Below are 19,368 nucleotides of genomic sequence, written 5' to 3' on the forward strand. Positions count from 1 at the left end.
CTGAGGAAAGGAGGAATAAGGTTTGGTTTTATACTGTCTCTTACCTCATAATTCATTGCGCAAAAACAACAATTTCTAATTAACTTTCAAGTCAAGTCAAGTCAAGTTTATTTCTAAAGCTATTTCACAACAGACATCTGTCTGTTGTGAAATCGCTTTACAGAAATCAACAGTCAAGGTGAATGGTGTGTATTTATATCTGATGAGCAGACTGTGGCAAGAAAAAACTCCCTTAGATGTCATGAGGAAGAAACCTTGAGAGGAACCAGACTCAAACGGGGAACCCATCCTCATTTGGGTGATATCAAGAGTGCACATGGCGCCGGTGAGGTCGGCTGCCGTCACGACTGCTTTGGCTATGTTTTTCCTTTTCTTGTTTATTTTATACTTTTATTTAACTAGTTTTAGTTCCATTTACACAAGATGGACATCATTAGATGTGACAGAGACACTCTTATATCTATTGGTGTACAATGCACTCACCTTTCGCTGTTTTTAAACCCGGACCCATGCTGGCTGAGGGAGATCTTGAGGGAGAACAAAGGACGCGACCCATACCACATCCGCAAGGGAAACGAGCCGGCATCAGGAGCAGGCTGAGGGCACGCGCACACCTTACCTAGTATCCAACGTCCAGTCACTGGAAAACAAGCTCGACGACCTCAGGGCAAGGGTCAAGTTCCAGAGAGACATTCAGGACTGCAACCTTCTCTGTTTCACCGAGACATGGCTGAACCCAGTGGTACCAGACCACGCCATCCAACCGGCCAAGTTTTTCTCGGTTTACCGCATGGACAGAACACTGGAGTCGGGGAAGTCAAGAGAAGGCGGAGTGTGTCTGATGGTAAGCAACCACTAGTGCGACAGCACGATCATCGTTCCTCTTTCATGCTCCTGCACACCAAATCTGGAACTACTGACCATCAAATGTCGCCCCTTCTATCTACCTCAGTAATTCAGCTCGGTCATAGTCAGTGCTGTTTATATTCCACCTCAGGCGGACACAGACACTGCAGTATGGGATTTGCACGAGACACTAACTCTTCACCAAACACAGCATCGGGACGCTGCGCTCATTGTGGTCGGAGATTTTAACAGTGCCAACCTCAAGCTTGCACTACCGAACTTTTATCAGCACTCACCTGCCCCACAAGGGGCTAAAGAACACTGGACCACTGCTACACAACATTTAAGAACAGCTACAAGGCACAATCACGTCCACCGTTTGGGAAATCAGACCATGCCGCCATCTTCCTCATGCCTGTTAACAAACAAAGGCTGAAACAGGAAGCTCCCGTTCAGAGGGAGGTCGCGCACTGGACTGAACAATCTGTGTCTGTTCTGCAGGACGCTTTGGATGACGCAAACTGGGACATGTTCCAGCACAGCTCTGATGACTTCAACATGTTTACGGAAGTGGTTGTGGGATTCATCGGGAAACTAACGGATAATACAGTGCAAAAAAACACCATCATAACGTTTCCCATCCAGAAGCCGTAGGTGGATAAAACCATCCGCGACACACAGAGATCCCGCTCCGCTGCCTACAACACGGGGCTCGCCACCGGGGACATGGATAAATACAAGGCTGCGTCTTACAGTGTTCGCAGAGCGGTGAAGGATGCAACGCGGAGCTACGGGAGGAAACAAGAGTCACAGTTTCAACAAGGTGGCTCTAGGAGCCTGTGGCAGGGACTAAGAACAATAACGGACGATAGAACACCATCTTCCAGAATGGTGAACCACGCTAGCGGCGCTAGCAGCACAAACAGCGTGCATGCCGAGAGAGCCGGAGAGGTGAACACGTTCACCATCTTGGAGCATGACGTGAGGAAGGCAACGACAATCGCCCTGTAGCCTTGACCTCAGTAGTGATGAAGTGCTTTGAAAGACTGGTCAGAGACTTTATCACTGAATTACTACCAGACACACTGGACCCACTACAGTTTGCGTACCGTCAGAACCGTTCTACTGAGGATGCCATTGCACATCTCCTCCACACTACAATCAGCCACCTGGACCAAAGAAATGGGAATTATACAAAGATTCTGTTTGTGGACTACAATTCAGCATTTAACACCATAATTCCCTCCACACTCACCTCTAAGTTGGAGGTCCTGGGACTCTGTGTCAATGGATCTCTAACTTCCTGACTGACAGACCATAAGCCATACGGGTAGGCAAACACACCATCTACCCTCACCCTCAGCACTGGAGCTCCCCAGGGTTGTGTTCTGAGCCCCCTGCTGTACTCACTGTACACATATGACTGTGTGGCCACTTCCAACTCCACAACCATCATCAAGTTTCCTACGACACTGTTGTGGTGGGCCTGATCTCCAACAACGATGAGACGGCCTACCTATAGGAGGTAAAAAAAAATGGAGAGATGGTGCCAGGAAAACAACCATTCTTCTGAACGTCAGCAAGACTAAGGAGTTGATTGTGGACTTCAGCACGAAGCAGGAGGTGAAGAAGGCCCGGCAGCGTCCGTACCATCTGAGATGCTTAAGGGACTTTAAACAACCCTCTCAGGTGCTAAAGACTTTCTACACCTGCACCATTGAGAGCGTTCTGACGGGTAGCAACACTGCCTGGTTCGGGAACAGCACAATGCAGGACAGACGAGCCCTCCAGAGGGTGGTGCGTTCAGCTGAACGTACCATTCACACAGAGATTGTGAAGGACCTCAGCCATCCCAACAATGGACTCTTTTATTTGTTGCGTTCGGGGAAACGTTTTCACTCCCTGAAAGCAAACACAGAGATAATTAGGGGGGAGCTTCTTCCCGCAGACCATTCGGAGTTTAAACCAGGAAACACCCATGATCTAAAAAACTGGCCCACTCTTTGCATCATCAGACCTTATTCCCTGCACACATCTCACTTTTCATGCTATGACACTTTAGACATTAGACTCGCACAGCATAGTGCACTTTACATTTTATATTTTTATACCACACCATTCCGCACACGGACACTTATGGACACTTTACACCACACCATACCGCACACGGACACTTATGGACACCTTACACCACACCAGACCGCACACGGACACTTATGGACATTTTACACCACACAATACCGCACACAGACACTTATGGACACTTTATACCACACCATACCACACACAGACACTTATGGACACTTTACATCACACCAGACCGCACACAGACACTTTATGGACAATTGAAAACCATGCTTAAAATGTTTACTGTTGTTTACTGTTGAACGGCTCACTGCCATAAGCATTTTATATATATATATATATATATATATATATATATATATATATATATATATATATATATATATATATATATATATATATATAAAATGATTTTATTTAACTTTAGATGATTTATTTATTTTTATAGTTTTTATAGTATTATATAGTTTTTATACTTTATTTATCTGCCTTCTTTTTCTTTGTTTTATTTTATTTTATTATTATTTTATTATTATTATTTGTATTTTTTTTCACCCCATTTTATTTCCCCATACCGTCGTAAAAAGCATTTCACTGCATGTCGTACCCTGTATGTATGTGTATGTGACAAATAAAAATTGTATTTGAAATTTAATTTGATTTGGGTGTGATCATAAATCATTAAACAATACAGAACACTGGAGAGTGCGAACTAACATGAGCACTGGAGTGTAAGATTATAAGTAATGTTCTTTCTACAGTCTTATACAGTCAATTGTGGTTATAAAACTAGGCTCTACTGAGCAACACATAAAATATCTCAACATTTTCGATCATCACAGATCCAACAACAGCTTCTCCATGCCAGAGCCTTTAAACACTCAAGGAGTTCCAAAGTCAAAACTCCACACATGAAGTGGGATCTGGGTGTTACGGGAAGTTTGCGAGTTCCGCATCTATTTCTTTAAAGGTCCATAATCTTCATGAGATGGGACGTGACTGGAACTGGCCAAACCTCAGGGTGCCTCGGGATGGGGAGAGAAAGAGAAGTAGTGGAGAGAAATTAGCGTAGCTGCTGTTCATGATATTAACAGCACAAGTGGAACCACACAAGAGCCTTGAAAATCCACAGAAATCTTACCAAAAATGTTTTCTGCACATACACATTAGTATTAAACTAACTCTCTTAAATTTCTCTAGGAAAATGAAGTTCTAATGATTTCCCCATTCAGGAACTTCAAGCTGGCGTCGTAACGCTTTGGGAACGCCCCTGCGTTGTCCACGCTCTGAACCACATGTGAAATCTGACCAATAGGCGTGTTGTCATCGGTGGGCGATGTCGGGTAAACCAGGAAGCTACAAAATGGCTGCACTTTGGTAGCGACGCTGGCTTCTGCTCGTTCAGGTAAGCGCTGTTTAGCTGTGTTTCTGACTGAGTAATGGCTAGCAAACAAAGATATCGGTAATGTGTGTTCATCTGTGTCCCCGTTTCATTACGGGGAAGGATACGCAGGATCGGTGCGTTGTTTGCTTGGGAGTGGAGCATGCTCAATCGGCTCTCGAAGGAGACTATTGCTCACATTGCAGCCACATGGCTATGCGCACGCTTTGCTCCCGGAGAGCACTCTCCCTCGTGGCTCTGGTCCCGCTCTTGCCAAGGCAAAGCGGCGCCCGGCGCTTGATGGGCTCGCAGCCCAATTTAGCAGCAGGTTTGGAGTCGGATAAGTCCTCTCCAGCCTTTCCTGCTGAATCGAGCACCTGCTCTCTCCGGGCTGCTTCTTTTCCTGGCACAAGCAGCACAGTGTTACATGTCTCTCCCTCCGAGGAGGATGATATGATGGATGCTAGCGAGCCTGTGGACTCCTCACAGCCTGTGCCGTATGAGGAGCTTCTCGAGGTCGTGACACGGGCCGTATCCAAGCTGGATCTAGCTTGGATCCGGTTGAAAAGCAGAAGCAGCGCGCTCCCAGTAAGCTGGATGAGCGTTTCCTGCGCCCCATGTCACTGCCTCTCCTGGGAGACCCCGTATGCTGCTCGCACCTTTTCTCAACACTCCTCGCTCTATACGAGCGTGGTTGGGGCTAAGGAGTGTGGCTATGGGGTGATGCCGCATTTGGAAGAGACACTAGACAGCTATCTAATCCCTAGCGTAACTTCAGCGCTAAAGGCCTCGGTATTCCCTACTAAGCCGTTGCGTTTAACATCAGCCTTAATAGGGAAGGCTTACGCTGCAGCAGGCCAGGCTGCGGGTTGCCTCCACACCATGGGTGTGTTGCAGGCATACCAGGCTGAGCTGCTACGAGATTTGGATGTCGGACTTAGCTCCGGGGCCAACAATATTAAGGAGTTGCGTCGCCCTGCCGACCTAACCCTTCGGGCCACCAAGCACACGGCATGGGCCGTTGGTCGGTCCATGACTGCCCTGGTGGGCAAAGAAAGGCATCTGTGGCTCACATTATATGACTTCCCAGAAAAAGATAGAGCTGTGCTGTTGAATTTATCGATGACTCCTCCTGGGCTGTTTGGCGACACTGTAATGGTGGTCGTGAACAGGTTCCAGGAGTCTAAAAAGCAGTCGGCTGCTTTTCAGCAGTACCTCCCTTGCCGATCTTGTGGGGCTGTTTGGCGGCAGCCCCAGCCCGGTCGTTCCGGGCACCGCAATGCCCAGAAACAGACCGTTGCCACCCGATCTCCGTGGGCAGGGCCTAAGGGCCCCCAGTGACGCTTTAAGCCCAAGAAGGATCAGGCTGATCTGAGGGTCATCCTCGACTGCAACAAACAGTCTATGGTGCGTATGTCCTGACAGCCTACGGTTGGGGGGACGTTGTACATCTCAGGCTACAGTGCCCGTCCCTTCCCCGCACCACCAGAAGGCCATGCCATTGACTCTGCCACGAGATGTACTTCAGAGCACGGCCACCCTCCAGCAGAAGTCTCCCTCCACTTCCGCCCAAAGACTAGGGATGGGGGAGACCCGCCACCTCTCAGGAGGCGTCAATAGACGAAGTACGCTGCTCAGACTGTTTGGGTCCAGGAGGCCGGTCTGTTAGCTCTACCACAAGACGTGTTTCAGGGCACAGCCTCCCTCCAGCAGTTCGCTCTCCGTCTGTCCACCCGAGGGGTTGGTTCCCCTGAGGAACTTTCTGACAGCTTGGGAGGGGCCAGTGGGTCTTGCCTACTGTAGAGAAGGGCTATGCAATTCAGTTTGTGTCTTCAAGACGTGTTTTCAGGGCACAGCCTTCCTTCAGCGGTACGCTCCCCCGTCTTTCCACCCGAAAGATCGTTGCCGATGGGGGAGATCCGCCACCTCTCGCGAGGTGTCGAATGCGGGGCACTGCCCCAGTCACTCTGAGTGGGTCAGAGGCCAGCCCCAAGGGGTTGGTTCCCCTAAGGAACTTTCTGACAGTTTGGGAGGGGCTGCCAGAGGTCTTTCAGTGGGTCCTGCATACTGCAGAGAAAGAAATTCAGAAGAAATTCAGTTTGTGTCTTCTCCTCCCCAGTTCAAAGGGTTGTGTCCCACACTGGTGGGACCCGAGCAGGCTCTGGTCCTGAAACAGGAGGTGCACACTCTCCTGGGGAAACAGGCCATCGAGGTGGTTCCCCCTCGGTTCAAGATTCTGGCTACTACAGCCCGTAATTTGTTGTTCCGAAGAAGGGTGGCGGGTTGCGTCCCATTCTGGATCTTCGCTCCTTGAACTGCTCACTTATGAGTCTCAGTTTCGGGATGCTTACTCTCAAAGAGGTCGTGACTCAGATCAGGTCCAAAGACTGGTTTGTCACGATAGATCTGAAGGATGCATATTTCCACATTGCCAGTCTTCCCACACACAGGAGGTTCCTGAGGTTTACTTTCGGCAGCAAAGCTTACCAATAATGGGTCCACCCGTTCGGCCTAGCACTCTCACCCTGTACCTTCACGAAAGCGTGGAGGCAGCACTGACCCCGCTGTGGCTCCAGGGCATCCGCATTTTGAATTATATCGACGATTGGTTGATTTGGCTAATTCAGAGCACCAGGCAGTCTGGCATCGAGATGTCGTTCTCGCCTGTATGAAGGAGCTGGGGTTTAGACTGAACGCCGGGAAGAGTGTACTTTCTCCAGTACAGAAAACCACTTTTCTGGGCATGGTGTGGGACTCGGCCAGGTTGCGGGCATGGTTGTCTCCCGCCCGGATTGAAGTCATCCTCACTGCAGTCGGGAGGGTAAGAGAAGGTCAGCCAGTCACTGTGAAGCAGTTCCAGAGGCTGCTGGGTCTCATGGAGGCAGCGTACAGTGTAATCCCACTCGGCCTCCTCCACATGAGGCCCCTCCAGTGGTGGGCAAAGGTTTCTCCCCCCGAGGGAATCCGTATCGTACCATCAAGGTCTCGCGGCGTACCCTTCGAGCCTTAGATGTATGGAAGGAGCCAACGTTTCTGAGGCCCAGTCTTAGGGACTTGTCATCGTGTAACGCTTACGATGGACGCTTCCCTCACTTGGTGGAGAGCGGTCATGAGTGGCCACTCCACCCAAGGTCTGTAGAGCGGCTCACATCTCTCGTGGTACATGAATTGCCTGGAGATGATGCCGGTGTTTATTGGGTTTAAACACTTCCTCCCAGACTTAGGGGGCCACAATGTGTTGGTCCGCATGGACAATACAGTGGTGGTCTTGTACATCAACCACCAGGAAGGCCTCCGGTCTCGCCCCTTGTACAAACTGGTGTAAGAGGTCCTCCTGTGGTCCCAGGACAAAGTCCTCACATTGAGAGCCTTTTACATCCTGTGAAAGTTGAATGTCAGAGCAGACGCCCTGTCGAGACAATGGCCAAGGCCTGGGGAATGGCGACTCCACCCAGAGGTATTGAAGCAGGTATGGCAGAGGTTCTACAGAGCCCAGGTGGATCTGTTTGCGACCCGGGAAACTTCGCACTGTCCCCTCTGGTTCTCTCTCTCTCACCCAGCCCAATTAGGGCTGGATGCCATGGTACAGTCGTAGCCGAGGCTACGCCTGAATGCCTTTCCCCCGATCGTGCTGCTCTCGGGAGTTCTTACAGGAACATTTTGGTCAGGGCTCATTCCACTTGTGGCGGCCTCTACGGCCTGGTCCGCTGGAGTGTCACTCCAGGACATCTTAGACGCTGCGGGTTGGACCAACTAACTGTGGGGCTTTATAAGAGAAAGATCTGCCCCCTGCTGTAGTCTTCGTTATTTGAGGAACCAACAGATATGTAGTAGCGATGAAATCTGCTAATTCTATGAGAAAATCAGAGTAGGGCCCTGGGGGTCTATAAATAATAATTAGTGGAATTGACTGACTAGACTTGCTTTTGGACACTAAATATTTTATGTTGGTGTAAAGAACTTCAAATGTTTAACATTTGTGTTTAGTCTTTTGTGTGGCGTTTAGATTATTATTATTATAAATAGCTGTGACTCCACCTCCTCTGCCATTTAGACGGGGTTGGTGTATGTAACTATACCCAGGAGGACTTGCTACATTTAATGCTACATATTCATTCGGTTTAATCCACGTGTCTGTCAAACACATTATTTAATACTCCTGCTCGGTAATAATTTTGTTTATAGTAAGCGCTTTTGACATGAGAGATCTAATATTCAGCAATCCTATCTTTAGATCAGAGGTGCTGGCTGTGCGTTCAGTCCTATTTAATTTAATGTTACAGGTTACTAAAACAGACTTTCTGAGAATTCCTATATTCTGGTTTCGCTCGGGGGACAGACACAGTCTCAATTTGGTGGATCCTGAGTGACGACTCTGTGCAGCTAGCAGACGGTCGGTTTAGCCTGTCTGTCTGATTCCTGGCCTTGGCTCTAGACAGTCACTTGTTAACTAGTGCTGTTCTGAGACTATGACCTATACTGCAAGAAATGAGAGCAGCACCTTCAGGACGGTATCCATCCCACTCAAGAAGGTGCTGCTCTTATTTCTTGTTTTTTGCATTTTCAGCATCATAAATATATGATCGAGCAGGAAAGAGGAAAACGAGCGACCCTAAATAAGCACTATGTAGTAATTGAATGTTTGCAAAAACTTGTTTTTGTTCTAAATACGGTGACATTATTAAGTTGTTCTTTGTTTCAATGCCCTTGGGGTGACCACAGTTTTAACTCATGCCACTATGGCCACCAGACAGACTGATATTTGATGTAATATTTCCATATTTACATCTAGGTATGTTTAACAACTCAGAACATTTACTATGTTTGGTGGCAATCACCTCAATATTAAGGTGGGCTTCATTTCACCTTTTTCTACCACATATTTTCCTTTCATTCAACTTTCCATTAATGTGTTTGGATACAGCACACTGTGAACAGCAGCTTCTTTAGCGAAGACCTTTTTTGTCTTGAACCTCCATGTGCAGGGTATCAATAAACGTCTTCTGGACAATTGTCAAGTCAGCAGGCGCACCATTCCTCTCCGCTTCACGTGTCCAACAGGTTTGCTCTCCTAAGTTAAGCACCCGCTGAGAAACCTGAAAGAGCTCTGGTTTTAGGGGACTCCATTCTAAGGCACGTGAAATTAGCTTAGACCTTTAGGGGCACCAGCAGCACAGGTTATGTGTATACCGGGAGCCAGGGTGCCGGACACACAGTGGACAAAAGTCAGAATTCTCTTTTGTTTTCTGTTCCTTTTTTTGTAATTTTGGGGTGGTGGTGAGGAGGTGGAGGAGGGCAGAGGATGTTTTGCATGCATGTTCATATGTTCAAATTATTAATTCAATATAAGTTAAACTAGGATTAGGAATTGTTCTATTTACTATTTTGGCCTGGTCCATCTTAAAGTCTTAAATATAAAGTAAAGTTTCCACTGTAATTCTCTTTTTCCGCTTTGACTTTAAATCAATAGAACCGGTCTCTTTTCTTGCAAGAACAAAATTTGACAACCGAGCAGCAGAAATTCCTTCATGATGTGTATTGATAAAAAAAAAAAAAGATACACAGGTTGAATTGAGTTGGTAGAGACAGACGCACATCAGTAGAGACGGATGCGCATCGGTAACAAACTTGAGCGCTTATCATTTGTATTACAGATCAGTAAAGACTAAGGGTAGTAAAATCTTTGCACTTTTAATTTTCTTTCATGTTCATGTCCATCTGTGAAATTCAGCTTTCATCCTTCTGAGAAATGCATGAAAAGTGCCTCGGACCGACTGTTGGTAAAACTGGGAACAAAGTGGATCTGCAGGATTTCGGAGAAGCCCTCTGATAGAGTCGGTGCCACAAATTTCTTCCTGCAGACAAACAATCGGGGGTTACGCAGTTCATTTAGGTAAGAGGTTCACAATGCACGCCGATATCAAATCGAGCAGGACAGATATATAAACATGCAAACAAGCATCCTATTCAAATAAACAAGCGACCAGTGACATCAGCAAATCCTTTTAAATAAGCTTTTTTTTTATTTTTATATATTTCAGTGAAATGTACATTCTGAATGCACAATATATTATATATACAATCGCTTCACAACAGATAAACCAAAGAAAACCCCACAAATGTCTGAAATGATGGTGTTTACCAAATACACAGTGGCTCAAGAATTCATTACATTTCACTGGCGATAAATCGATTTAAAATAGGAACATTTATGATATAAATGTATGTTTTTACAAATTTGAATGTAATGCACGCCCCACTTTACGCACATTCATTTTACGGAAACGAAAAAACCTGTCCTCAAAGTGAAATTTGTTCGGAGTCCAACTGTAACGAGTCTACATGATGCGCACTGGAATTGACTGTTTTTCATTAATAAAATTTTTTTTTCATTATTACTTAATACAAAATATTGTATACAGTATTTTTTGTTTTAGTATATTTTATTGTTGATTTGATAGTATTTTATAGCTCTTACATCATTAGGAGATATGCGTAGTCAATAGCGAACGAGTAACAACTTACGGACGGTCGTTCGGAACGTAACTCGTCCGTAAGGTGGGAAGCGTCTGTACGTGTGATTGCAACTTGTACATTTGGAAATTAACTGTAACGTTTTAAATTGCTTCTGTATTAATCTTTCAGGTAAATCAGGGTCCATGAGACCATCTTTATTCAGAATATGGATAAGGATTCAGAGAATCACTCACTTGTAGCTGTGGAAGACCATGTCATTGACATGAACGTGCTTGGTGGATGAAGGAACCATCTCTCGAAACTGAGAAAAGAAAAGAAAGTTGAATCTGTGTTCTTAATCGTAATAGTCATGATTTCTGATAGTAGATCTCCTCATGTAACTCCAGTGGAACAAATCTGATCTTTAATCACAGCATTTCGTTTTTGTATGAAAACTTAATCACAATTCAAGAAATGTAAATCAAAAGTTCTAAAGCATTCCAGATGTATTACTCTGTATGGCTTTAGTGTTTGCACTTTCATATTGGAAATGACTTGCTTAATTCTTCATCTAATTAGTTATACTTTGGGGGTCGGGTATCCTCCTATGTTTAGACTCATTACCTGGATACTGAAATCATGTATTAAACCCAGAACTCTCTCTGAAATCGCTCTACTCCTGGGAGGTGTCGATCCGAATCTCAATAGCCGATGAGACTAACAGGCTATTAAGCCCACCTCATGAATGACACATACAATGACTAGCGAAATGAAAACAAACTATTAATGAAGGCTTGAAGGCATTTTTGCCGGCAACTTCATTGTTTTTTTTTAGTTCGTTATATATATTTGCTCTTTTTGAAAAGATGAAACCTTCTACACTTTTGGCGCAAAAGTCTGGTATTTTTTGACATTTGACCTTCAACCTGTATATTTCCAAAATCGAATAGTTCATCTGTTGGTAATAACTCCATATAAATCCTGCCATCACTTAGTAATGGATACAGACATAGAATATTTCACAAAAACCTTGGAAATTTTTTCAATCATAAAATGTCGAACCCAAAAAAATATCTTTTGAGAATTTTTGGTTTTAACTTTACAGTGAAAGTTTGCACAATATAAAATAATGTAACGTTATATAACTTCTGTTATTTCCTTATAATTTACATGTCTGTACATGCAGAGTATTAGACTTAGTAAATCGTGTGATGTGGAACATGCAGCAATACCGCATGATGGATACGCCCACCCTGTCATTGTGCCTAGCTTGTTCCAACGAAGTAGTAAAGTTAAAGCATCGGCAGGAAACTCCTGCACTCTTACTGATCTCCACATATCTGTAAAGGAAAGGGCAAAGCTGGTTATGTCCTGTTTTGCAACAAAGAAGAATAAGGCCACAGTGATGTGTTTTGAATACCCTCTTTCGAGACTCGGGGTCTGGATTAGTGTTGTCCACTGCTACACTTCGGCCTTCTTTCAGGGCACGTTCACATGCGGAGACGCAGTTCTGCCATGACCCCAGTATGTCCTAGGAATAACCAAACAACCTTTAGACATTCCTATTATATCTATATCTATCTTTCCTGCTCTTTGTGGGGTTTTTTTCAAACAAATCTGGAGGCACTTGTTTGTACAGAATGTCTTTTAAATGCGCTATAATGAAATTTTGCATTCACTTGAAACCCAAACCTGTTCCAGCAAGGTGATGCCCCTGTGCACAAAGTGAGCTCCTTGAAGATCTGGTTCACATGCTTTGGAGAGGAAGATGGTCTGCTATAGTTCGGGTGTTACTCAAGTTCATTTGCATGACAGGCAAGATAATACTTATGCCAATGCACACACACACACATACACCGCCAAAAGTATTATCTTGCCTGTCTTCACATGCAAATGAACTTGAGTAACACCCAAACTTAATCAATAGTGTTTAATATGATGTTGGCCCATTGCAGCTGTAACAGCTTCAACTGTTACAGGGATTAGGAGTGTGTTCATGGGAACTTCTTTACCATTCTTCCAGAGGTGCATTTGTGAGGTCAGACACTGATATTGGACGAGAAGACCTGGATCAATCAGTCTGCGCTCTAATTCATTCCAAAGGTGTTCTATTGGGTTGAGGTCAGGACTCTGTGCAGGCCAGTCAAGTTCTTCCACACCAAACTCGCTCATCCATGTCTTTATGGATGTTGCTTTGTGCACTGGTGCCCCACAAAGCTGGGAGCATGAAATTTTCACTGGAACTAAGGGGCAGAGCTCAACTCAAAAAAACAAGCCCACATCATAATCCCCCCTCTACCAAACTTTACACTTGGCACAATGCATTCAGACCAGTACCGTTCTCCTGGCATAAATATATAGATTTTTATTTTTTTTATTTTGCCTATACACATTAAGTGTGTTTAGGTTACATTAACTGTTGTCTACTCACCCTGTTCACGTACACATATCCCTTGGAAATAATGTGGGTTTGGAAGAAAGTCGATTTGCCAGCTGCAAAAGTGAAAACAAGGAAATGAAAGGAAAGATTTGGCAGGGTTACTCAATAAGGGAAACAGAACACTCATTGAAGAAAAAAGAAAAAAAAATGAAAAAAGAAAACACACTTATATCCAGGAAATCCAACAGCAACAATGATCTCCTGGCTAGTAGAAGTGAGCGCAGCATTAGACGGGTCATACAGGCATGCCTTTGGGTCTAATCCTCTCTGAAGACCATAAAATTATACAATGAATAAGTACATTAATGCATAGTGTCGATCATTCCCTAAATTCCTCTTTTTGAGAGTATTTGAACAGTTTTTAGCCCCCCCTCCATTATTCCTCTTATGTTCAATCACCCTGTTTAAAGTAGGTGAACTGGTGCCCTAATCACTATATACATTATTGACCCTTATGTTACAGGTGGTTTGAAAATGGTATGAAAAATCTGCAATGAATTAGCTTAAAGTAGCATCGACTATCAGTCCGAATCGACTCAGAGAAGAAGTCCATAGAGCTGTGGAATCTTCAGCATGCCTTTTGACAAACTCACATAAATTTGTTCATTTGATTTTTGTCTTCTCAAACCAGTGCAACCATGCCAGTTTATTTCAATACCATCCATAAACAATGGATTTAATGTTGCTCTGCAGATGCAACACCTAATCCAATTTCACATTTAGTCCCTATTTATTACCCTCGAATCCTATGGAAAGCGTCGTCTTGGAGCCACCAGGGCACTGGTAAAGTCAGGTACTAATTTTTCATTGCAAAACGTCTCCCTGCACATTATTATCATTGCCTACTCATAAGTAGTACTAATAAATATTATGGGTAGATTCACAGTTTCATTCACTAAGATCCAACTGAACTAAAAATTTAGAAAAAACGAGGAAAATAAATGGAGAGGGAGGACATCTGCTCACCGGATCGAATGACGGCATGTTGAAGGGAGCGGCTTTCCATCCCAGGAGGAATTCCTCTGGAGTGTGAAACTCGAGACCGATGTTTACAGCAAACTAGGCAAAAAAAATTAAAAATAAAAATCACCAAAAATGTAATCCATCATGTTCTCAGGAAATAATTGTATATCTTTTAAACCAAGTAGCAAAAAGTGTTACAGTGCTACTGTAAAGAAGTCGTTGGTCCTAATTTGTTTAGGTTTTAAATTCTCACCAGTCTGTCACTACAAGAGAAGTCCTTCTTCTTTTTCCCTGGAGCCCAGTTTACAGGACGTCCGGCTGCATCTGTTTCCAGAAAGAATGGCATGAATAATTTGCAACTCAACAGTAAATGAATGGCCCAATTAGCAGCCCTTCGAGAAAGTTTGCCTAAATCTTTGTAAAAACTAAATAAAGACGGATAAATAATTGAATAAAGTTTAGCTTGCAAGTGTTTTAATGAAAAAAAACAAAAACAAAAAAAACACGATACTGCATGTCGTCTATACACATGCAAGGTCTTGAAGCGTAGCCCACCACTTCTATCCCTCATAATATCATCTTACTGTCAACAGTTTTTGGGGTACACTTTCATATATATATATATATATATATTTTTTTTTTTTTAAAGTAAGACAAAAAAAAAACTTTTTTTGTACAAGGATTAAAAAGCATGAAAGTCTATTCCTTAAGATCCGATATCACCACTCACCTCCAACATAGACTCACTGTGATTTGTCCACAGCTATTCCATCGTTTGCCTGATAAGCAAAGTAAAGATTATAATTTTTGTTGGCGAAAATCAATCATTTCACACAATAGGCCTTATTCAAAGTAACATTCAAACAAATGTCATTAAAAGTCTTTTTCCTTTTTAAAAACTTTTGTTGGCATATTTGTGCTGTATTTGGTGGAGCGTAATGTTTTAATAATCGAAAAATCTTGATTTGCAATTTATTACTAATAATTATTATAACTGACAATGTAAGTGTAATATGAGCAGTCGTGGAGGAACATGAATACATAGGCTTGGACATGGGCAGTCAAACGCATGGGTTCAATAACTGGTCCTCAGGTGTTTAAGGAAAAAAAAAAAAAGCAGGACTTTGTCTTGTTGCACTCTAGGTAAGAATGGGTTCGCACCTCTATAGAGAGATTACAGAGAGTTGCAAATGGATAAACCTCTCGTTCCAAAGCCTGGTGCGCATTGAAGAGTTAATTGGTATTCATCTTCAGAGATTGTGAAAATCAACACCGTGTAAGAGAAAACAACAATTTTTATTTTTGTAGAGAACCACAGGATCCCAATCCAGTTCAGATGTGCCGAATGCCTTGTCATCAGTGGTAGACAGTAACGAATTTAATGAATTTAGTGTTTTCACGTATCTGTACTTTACTGAAGTATTTCCCTGGTCGAGACTCAAAGTGTGCACCCACCGCCCGGAAAAGTTCCCTCACTCATACATTCAGAAAGAAGAGGCAGGGGATGGTGACGTCACCTCAGCTTTCAGGGTTTCCAGTGGGAGAACTGACAAGACCTGGAGTGATGTCATGTCAGTAAGGAGAACTGTATCCAAATTAAAATTATGGATGGCAAAAGAGGTCTAAACCCTCAAAAGCCCCCCCAAAAAAGAGAAAAAAGTGTTTGGGGAAAAAGATAGGTGTGTATGCAGCTAATCTAGTTATGAGGATAGTAAAGTCTTCTGCATTTAATGAAAGAGGCTAATAAATGTATATCACTTATGCTGTTGCCTGCTATGCTTTTATGCATAGAGCAACAATATTTCTTTTAGCTTGCATAAATATAATTTATAGTATGTTGTTTATCATAAAGTGTGTTTACAAAACAATTACAACCTCACCAGTCTAATTGGATTGTAGTTAAATTAGCACTTGTTGGCTTGGTTACCTTTAATTGAGGCGATGTCAAAGGCTTTCTGTGATTTCACTGAAAAGGTACTGAACTGAGCTCAGTAAGGAGAATCTCCAGTGCAGCTTAAAAGGCTCATTTAAAAGACGTATATTGTAAGACTATAGATGTTGTCTGTATTTTATAGCTACAATTAGCCAAGGAGTTGTATGGTTCTAGGTTTTGAGAGTTTGATCGATTGTGCACAATGAATTTATTTGTGCAGAGGAGCTTTTTTAAGCTGAAATGACGGAGGAGACGTTGGGGCATGGCGTGGTTCACCCTGGGCGTCATTAATTCATAAAGTTGGTGGGATCTACTTACCATGAACATACGGTTTAGGGTGTATTTAACATCAAGCAGAACATTTTGAGGGGAATAAATGATGGAAGAAACTCGTGACTCAAACGTGCCACAGCACCTGTGGCTTATTTGCTCGATTATTTTTAAATCGTTAAAAAGAAGGTTTTGGGCACAACATTTATTAGATATCGAGCAGTGTTCAACTCATAAATATCACTCTATTAATAGAATGTTGTATTAAGAGTCTTGTGATAAAAATGATAAGAAGATTATAGTAATAATATAAATAAGAAAATCACCGTTCTTTGGATACTTAAGTACATTTTAAGGCAAATACTTTTGTACTTTTATTTAATATTCTTACTTAAACATAAAATAAAATGGATGAGAGTCACATTTTTATAGTAAATGTGTTAATATTATTTGGTAAGTTCTATATACACAAATAAAATATCTCTCAATTAAAGGCTGAATTAAAAATTAATTTTAAACCTTTACAAGCACATTTAAGCCAGAAAGCAATCAGAACTTTGGATATACTGTTACATTTTAATTCCTCCTTTTTTGATACATAACCATGTATGTATACCCTCCCTTCATTTTTTATTTTTATATTAAAAAATCTCAGTAAAATAAAAAAAGCTTTTACACAGTAATAAACTAAGAACTCGCCCACATGGAGAATAAAAACCATCCACATATCGTTAAAATCGTGCACTCTTTGGCTACATTTTCCATCAATCATTGTTTCCATAATGCTACTGGCTGGAAATAAAAGGTTAAAAATGATCACCACATTATGAGAAAAACGTTACCACAAAAACCTTACATCACCAATAACATAATTTTTTTAGTGGGTGCTCTCAGTTGTTTTGTAACATTATATTCTACCTGCCATTTTAATTTTTTACCAAGATGTTTTTTATGCGAAAGTTTCTCTGAAACAAATACAAACAATACCCCCCTACAAAAATACATCAGCAAATACATCCATTATAAGCGTTCCATTGAAAAACAGTGATCTAAAATCGATGCTTGAGGCTTTACAATGATATATAGTTTGTCACGATTACTTACGCCCCTTTTCACTATATAGACTGTTAAACATTAACAACTGCAAACAATTTAAGCCATAAACTCATACACTTCAAGGCAAATCCGTTCATCCATCAGATTATTTCCTGACTAAGACCAGAATATACAAACTGTCTCACCTTCTCACACAAGTGTTCCCACATTCCTGTGACTGGCTTTCTGTATATACCGGGACCTGCTGCCACAAAAACCTGAAATACATCACACGTGTATAACATACACGCCATGCACATGACAGTTCTGTATTTGCCCAGATGTGGTTAAATGGCTATCAAATTCAACTATTTTATAAGTTCTTCACTAACCTGCACAGGCAATTCCAATGTCTGAAGAATGTCCTCTACTTTAGACTTGAACACTTCCGGTCTGAGCTTGCCTCGAGCAATACCCATTTGATTGGTAAAAAACACCACCTGCAAAGTGAGACAGAGATAGCAAACATTTGTTGCACATTTTATTTATGAATCAAAAAAAAAAAAAAAAAACATAATCCATCAAACTGCAGAAATTTAAAAGAAAAATGACAACAACAGAAGTGTTTCCATATAATTTTTCATAACAAAACAAACTTACTTCCAGTCATCTGGGCTGGTGGGAAAGACTTTCCCTGACTTTGTAGTAATAATGCAGCCGTCAATATTGAACCCTGCTATCTAAATGAGAAAGAAAGTGATGCTTTATTATAAATTTAACATCAACGCGGTCATTTCACAATCACAACTGATCACTTCCACTTTTTCAGTAGTGTACTTTCTCCTTCTCTGTGTATTGGTTTAATTAGCAGTTAGGGTGAGCCATAAATGCTAATTCTGCATTCATGCTAAAGTGGTGACCACTTCCTAGTTAGCGGCTAGCGCTATTGATTTTCATGTATGCCCAAACAAAACCAGGTGCAGAGTGAGTAGCCACAGTGACACTGCGATTTTTTTCAAAAATATATACCCCTGACATTGTTGTTCATGTTTTCAAGTTTAATAATTGTTAAAAAATACACTTTGTGTCTAGACCAAAGAAAGTCGGTCAACTTCCTGCCTGAATGCTGACTCGTCACAGTCCTGTATAAGACCGATGACTGTGGGTTTTCTTTCGATTTTTTTTTTGTTTTTTATTTGGGGATCTTAACACAATCATTCCAAATGTTCTTCTCAATTGTTAAGGGCTTAGCTGGAGTCCACAATGAGGATGTGGATGTGTGTGTGTTTGTGTGCGTGTATGTTAATGGTATTTCAGGATGCTCCAAGATGTAATGCAGCCCCGTGTTTACAGCATCTTCCATAGAAAGGTTTGATCTGTAAGCAAACTTGACCATGTTCGGATTCATTCCAAAATCAAATTGGTCTTACGATCCTTTAACCACTTGTTGGTAAGATACTCTGAGATAAACAGTCTGGTGGACTCGAAACATGAAACAATAGGTTACTTTCGTAACCCCGGTTCTCTGAAACATCGAGTGGAGAGATCCACCTATGGGAAGGGCATCCGTACCTGACCTCTGCAGAAGCATCCAATTGCACCAAGTCTGGCTTGACAGACAGGAGCGCGTGCCAATGGCAGGTAAGGCAACGCCCCTTACCCGAGTGCATAAGGCACCTGCACGCGCTACCTCTCCTCAGTGAGCATATTCGCTTCTCGTGCAGCAAGCGGGGCAAACTTGGTGGATCTCTCCACTCGATGTTTCAGAGAACCGGGGTTATGAAAGTAACCTATTGTTCTCTTTCATCATCTCGTGTTCGAGATCCACCTATGGGAGATATAGACAACTCCCCGGTTGCCCAATACACTCATAGCGAGGCCCTGTAAGCCAGAGGACGGCCAAACGGGTGGTGCACAGCACGTCCCAAAGCATAATAATTAACATAACTAGGCCGGGCA

General features: G+C 42.7%; 1 pseudogene across 1 annotated transcript; it reads right to left on the bottom strand.

Annotated features, from left to right (window-relative positions):
- Nucleotides 1-9,833: 9,833 nt before the first annotated feature.
- Nucleotides 9,834-18,079, bottom strand: LOC310730515 (bifunctional polynucleotide phosphatase/kinase-like; annotated as a pseudogene). The gene is made up of 11 exons (XR_014538397.1): nucleotides 18,062-18,079; nucleotides 17,802-17,909; nucleotides 17,616-17,687; nucleotides 14,902-14,950; nucleotides 14,425-14,495; nucleotides 14,175-14,267; nucleotides 13,379-13,475; nucleotides 13,200-13,261; nucleotides 12,021-12,299; nucleotides 11,023-11,090; nucleotides 9,834-10,167 (listed from the first exon to the last, which is right to left on the bottom strand). The product of XR_014538397.1 is annotated as a bifunctional polynucleotide phosphatase/kinase-like (transcript).
- Nucleotides 18,080-19,368: the final 1,289 nt, after the last annotated feature.

Source organism: Silurus aristotelis (assembly GCF_946808225.1).
Source record: "Silurus aristotelis genome assembly, chromosome: 8".
In the NCBI taxonomy this organism is placed as follows: domain Eukaryota; kingdom Metazoa; phylum Chordata; class Actinopteri; order Siluriformes; family Siluridae; genus Silurus; species Silurus aristotelis.